This window comes from Daktulosphaira vitifoliae, unplaced genomic scaffold (assembly GCF_025091365.1).
Source record: "Daktulosphaira vitifoliae isolate Bord-2020 unplaced genomic scaffold, ASM2509136v1 Scaffold_4, whole genome shotgun sequence".
NCBI classification, from domain to species: domain Eukaryota; kingdom Metazoa; phylum Arthropoda; class Insecta; order Hemiptera; family Phylloxeridae; genus Daktulosphaira; species Daktulosphaira vitifoliae.
Genome location: NW_026099575.1, coordinates 10,302,871 through 10,308,573, shown reverse-complemented (window position 1 = coordinate 10,308,573; position 5,703 = coordinate 10,302,871). Strand labels below are relative to the sequence as shown.

General features: G+C 23.5%; 1 pseudogene; it reads left to right on the top strand.

The window, feature by feature from the left end:
* The first annotated feature begins 138 nt into the window (after positions 1-138).
* On the top strand, positions 139-4,264 carry LOC126905577 (L-xylulose reductase-like; annotated as a pseudogene).
* The last annotated feature ends 1,439 nt before the right edge of the window (positions 4,265-5,703 follow it).

The window sequence follows — 5,703 nt, the reverse complement described above, 5'->3', positions numbered from 1 at the left end:
TTTTTTTATGTATATTATTTGTTAATTAAGTATGTACTAATATTGGGCCATTACTAAGTTATTACTGCGTCATTCACGTTTTATATTTTTATTTTCTCGTTAATTATAGTTATTATATAATATAACTGAAAATATATGAATACTCTAATTTAAAATTTTACTCTAATTTAAATTAAACTGAGGTATTATTATACCTTAGTTTACTAATACTTCTACAAAAAAACTTTGAATGATGTAATATTTTCTGCCCAATCTGAAAAAAATCTTGGGAACTAGTTAAAGAGACATTTCTTTTAATAGCCAGATACAATTTTATTTAATACTGTTTTAAAATAAGATTAAAACTTATTTCTTAGAGAGTTTTTATATTTATACTCTGTTAAAAACAAATTAATTTGGTTGAGAGAATCTTAATGAACTTCAAAAATGAATATGTGATTACTAGCGTAGGATTGTAAAAAATAATAATATTTAATCAGTTGATTAATGTAATTTTATATATTTATTTATTTCAATGGTCAAAAATTGTATTTAACTATAACAAATTTTGTAAATAAAACTGAATTCAATATTAATCTATGATATAATTTCTATGATAATAATACGTTTGTTTATCTGAGTATGACGCATATCAGAACTTGAGCTTTTTGGTAATTATGAAAAACGTCATGAATTTTAAATAGTAACGTCAATTTCATAACGAATAAAAATTAAAAATACGATACTATGGAAACCATTTTGGAAGGTAGATTAAAAAACAAACCAATGTCTATAAAAGACATTAACATAATATAATTTATATTCAAATAGATTGATTGATTGATTATATGAAAGTTACATTGTCTTCATATAAACGTTACATATTTATACTTTTTGTGTTAAACTTTTATTACAATTATTATAATTGAAACGTTTTTATATTAACAACAATGTCTCAATGCACTTCAAAATTTGCTGCTTTTCAAAGTCATGTTAAAGTGTCTATTCGACCATCTAGGGGATTACTTTATGAACAAACGAAAAATTGTAACCGGAGCTAGTTCAGGTGAATATAAAAATATTTAAATAACATGTACCCAAATTTAATTTTAATATAAATGCAAAATTTAATCAACAATCAGTTAATGCAATTGTTCTTTATAAATTGTAAAATATCACAGTTAAAACATAAATTATAATGAATTTGTTTATATTAGGGTGAAGTGGAGTAAATGTAAATAAACGGGGTAATTAAAATTCCTTATTATTTTTAGTTAGATAAGTAGTCAATTAAATGTATTATGATCATTATTTTTTGTAAACGGTTTTCAAGTAATATTTAAAATTAAAATTAAGTAATAAAAATAATAATAATAATTATAATAAAATTAATAATTTTAAATAATATTAGTGATTGATTCTAATTATTCATATAATAATTGAATATTATCGTAGGAATTGGAAAAGTTATCACGGATAGAATATTATGCTTAGGATCTCATGTCATAGCAGTCAGTAACAAAAATGATAAGCTTCCTCCTGATGGTCCAAAACTAACGAGTGTCTGTGTAGATATAAGTAATTGGTATTCAGTGTATGACAAAATATTAAATGTTGGACCGGTTCATGGTTTGGTAAATAATGCAGGAGTTGCACACATTGAATCATTTTTAAGATAGGCACAACACAGTTGGGATGAGTAAGGATTAAATTTTTTAATCGTATTACACTACATTTTATTTGCATAACATAAATCAAAACGCTATTTAATGTTTTATAGAAATTATATTTGTAATATAATATGTCCATAATATTTAAACATTAATTTTTTAAGCACTTTGAATGTTAACTGCAGAGGTATGGTGAGAATTAGTCAGGCAGCCATAAAAACATGCTAGAATTATCAATGTTTCTTCTACAATATCTGAGGTAGTATTTTTATAAGTTTTATTGTTACTTAACTTAGTGCCCAGCGGCGTATTTATTTGCAGGCAATATAGGCAATTGCCTACATTAGTATATTTTAAGGGGCGGAAAATATTGAAGTCAGTCGTAAACCAAAAATATGTTAAGGGGTATTAATAAGATACTGTATAGTGAAAAGGAGTATTTAATATAAAGAACTATCCTCGGTATTTTACTCGGGGTGTGTTGTTCGAGGGTCTATATTTGTTAATATTAATATGCAAGCTAAGTTTGAATGTTCTTACCTGAGCTTTTAGCTATCCATTAGGCGTGTAGATAAAATTTTTAGAACACTGATAAAAAAACGCAAAGACAGACAATTGTTGATGATAAAATGATATAATTTATGTCACTTCACATATGATTATATAAAATAATTGTAATAATTAAAAGGTATTTACAGTACGCGAAGTTCACGCAGAACTGCTCTTAGTCAACAAACATAAGCTTAAATACTGATAAATAAAATTATTATTGTTTTACGATGTATATTTAAGATAGCTAGTGAGAACCAGACGATGATTACGACGTGTTCGTCTTGGAGTCCGATCGAAACAGATCGATCGCGTCAATCCCTGGGTTCTTCCTGGTGTCCTTGTAACCTCTTTAGAGACGCACATATTCATCGTTTAGCTTTTATTTTGCTTCACATTTTTTTAGGAATTTCATGATTTTGTTTATATATTGAAAAAGGATTCTTTAACTAAAAATAATAAATAGTAAGATTTGATTGTTGAAGGGTGCACGTGCGTTGAAAAAAAGAAGAAGAACGAATGCCTATGGCGTGATCGTGTCAACTATGTGTGTTTCTGTGATTGAGAACAGAAAATATTGATTGTGTACAGTATTTGTCGTGGGAAGTATTGTGTAATAAGGTAGAATCTTTGTTTGTGTTGAAAGTAGAAAGGAAAGAGAAAGAAATAATGTTTTTATGTAAAGGGCCTATTACAACAAGACCAACAAATTTATATAAAGCGAGTTATTTTTTTAATGTTGTTAAGACATATTGACTTCTTAATAATTATGATAATCGTTTTCATTTATTGTGTTTTTATGATATGTATATTTATAGCTACGAGCAATTTATTATATTTTATTAATAAACATAAATTAGATTGAAAAATATTTTTAAATATTTTTTTTTTTTTTGAGGAAGAATTAATATTGTTATGGTGAAAATATATAAATATGAGCCCCCTCCGTCATAACATAATGAAGGGCAGTAAATTTTTAAATGCCTATAGGCGGCAAACATGTGAATACGTCCTTGTTAGTGCCATTGTTAACCTACTCGTTATAGGGTTTTGAAGTTTTTTCGTTATTTCATTAAGTAATTTACTTATAAATTTTCAAATTTTCATATAAGTTTTTTTTTTAATAATCGTTTAGAGCCTACCATAATAATATAACATTTGTACTGATTCCATTCAACAATTTCATGAATATTTTAATTCATATTAAGTATTAATTACAAATTTTGAATCTTAATTTTTAGTAAGTTAAAATTTATTTCAACCATTTTTAGAGAGATGTTCCTGACCGTGTCTCTTATTGTGCTTCTAAAGGAGTTGTTAATCAAATTACTAGATCCATGGCAATTGAATTTGGGTCAAAAGGAATCAGAACAAACTGTGTTAACCCAACAGTTATTATGATAGAAATGGGTAAAAGATCGTGGAGTGATCCAAGTAAATCGGAGCCTCTTTTAAAAAGAATACCTCTGGGAAGATTTGCAAGTAATTACATTTATAAATAGTTTTTACTATAGTGCCTTTTGCTTTGTTTCTATAAATATAATTAAGGGATTTAATGTTTAAAATATTTCAGTTATATAAATGATTAGGAATTTTGTGCCCTTTGGTTACTAATATTAGTTTGTAATAGCAATTCATTTGTTTTTTATTTATAAATCAAGTTTTATTTAATTACATATAATAGTGATTTATGGTAACTAATATGATATTGTTTGAACAATTTTCTCTAATATACGTAAAACATTTTAAATTGAAATAAAATGATCATGCTTAACTTTTTACTTGATATTTATGTAATAATTTCTTCAACAATTAATTTCAGCCCCTAATGATGGTGCAAATGCTGTAATTTTTTGTTAAGCGAATATTCAAGTATGATAAACGGTACAATTATTTATGTAGGTGGTGGTTTTATGTCTAGTTGATTATTGTTTTATTTTTTAATTACAATGAAGAAGTTTGTTTACGATTTGTTTGTTGTTGATATTTTTGTACGTACACTTTTCAAATGAACATTTATAAAATAGTTAATAATTAAGATAAAACGTAAAAATCAATATTTAAACTTTAAGTTTTATGTTATTAGTATTTATATATTTTTATATATTATTATTTTATCATATTTTTATTTAATTATTCATGTTAATGATTGTTTTCTTTCATTATTAATGTTATCGTAGTAATTATACAAAAATACTATATCATGATATAACAGTTTATTTAGTAAGTAAAATTTTAAAAACTTATTTCATTCAATATAAATTTTTGTATTATCTAAAATAAGAATTTAGATAAATTATTGTAATAAATATAATGATTTTTTCCCAAGGAACTTAATTAATAATTGTTAAACATTATCAATGATAATACCAATTATTTAATATTATGTAATTTTACAAAAATATTTTTCATCATAATCCAAAAAAATTTAAATAGAAAAAAATGTAAATAAAAATTAAATTTTTATAAATAGTATTGTGTTGTAAAATAATTTTCGTTATTTCAATTTATAGTATCTCTTTTTTCCCACTCTATTTTAATCAATACATTAAAAAAAATATATTGGTATTTATTCGTTTTATTATATTGTAAGTTTTTACATTTTATATTAATTCTTCATTTATATTTTTACTGCCAAAACAAATAGTAAATAATTTGAAAAAATAATTTTAAATTAAATAAAAAATCTAAACTAATTTAGTTTGGTAATTTTTTTAAGGTGGAAGTCTTCCATTAGAATTATTATTTTTAAAACAAATGATTTATTATGTATAGATTTTCTTATATTTTCGATTAAATTTTAATACCCAATAGACTAATTTAATTAATCGTCGTAATTACGTCAATTAATTAAATTTATTTATTCAAAATGATAAGTTAGTATTATAATAGCTGTTTTTTTACTTTTAATTTATAATGAGTAGTTTAATATACTCTACATGATTAACTTAAATGGTATTTGACGATAATCCTGAGGTCAAATATACCTTTTAATAATACATAACTTTTAAATAAGTGTAGATAAAATGAATAATAGTTGTATCCTTTTAAGTCCTCATTAATATCATAGAAACTTCTAGAAAGGTGACTAATAAAACACTAACATATGCTTATAATAATAATATTGAATATAGTCATTATTTGATGTTAAGATACTTATAATTTTATCAAATAAGTTGATAATTATAATTGAATAATTACTATGTAATCATTATTTTATGCAAACATTAAAATAGTTTAATTTTTATAATGTTAAAATTATACCAATTTATACTATTATTGTTTAATATCACAGAATAGTTCGACGAATATAAATTAGTCTTATGATGCAATATTGCAACTCATCAATGAAAAAAAAAGTTTCTAAATACTTGAAATATTGTGGCAATTAAATAATTTCATCTAATCCATATATTTTAGCTTCGATGCGAAGCTGAGAAGGTATTGGTTTTACTATGATGTGTTTTTTTTTTTTTTTTTTTTTTTTTTTTTTTTTTTTTTTTTT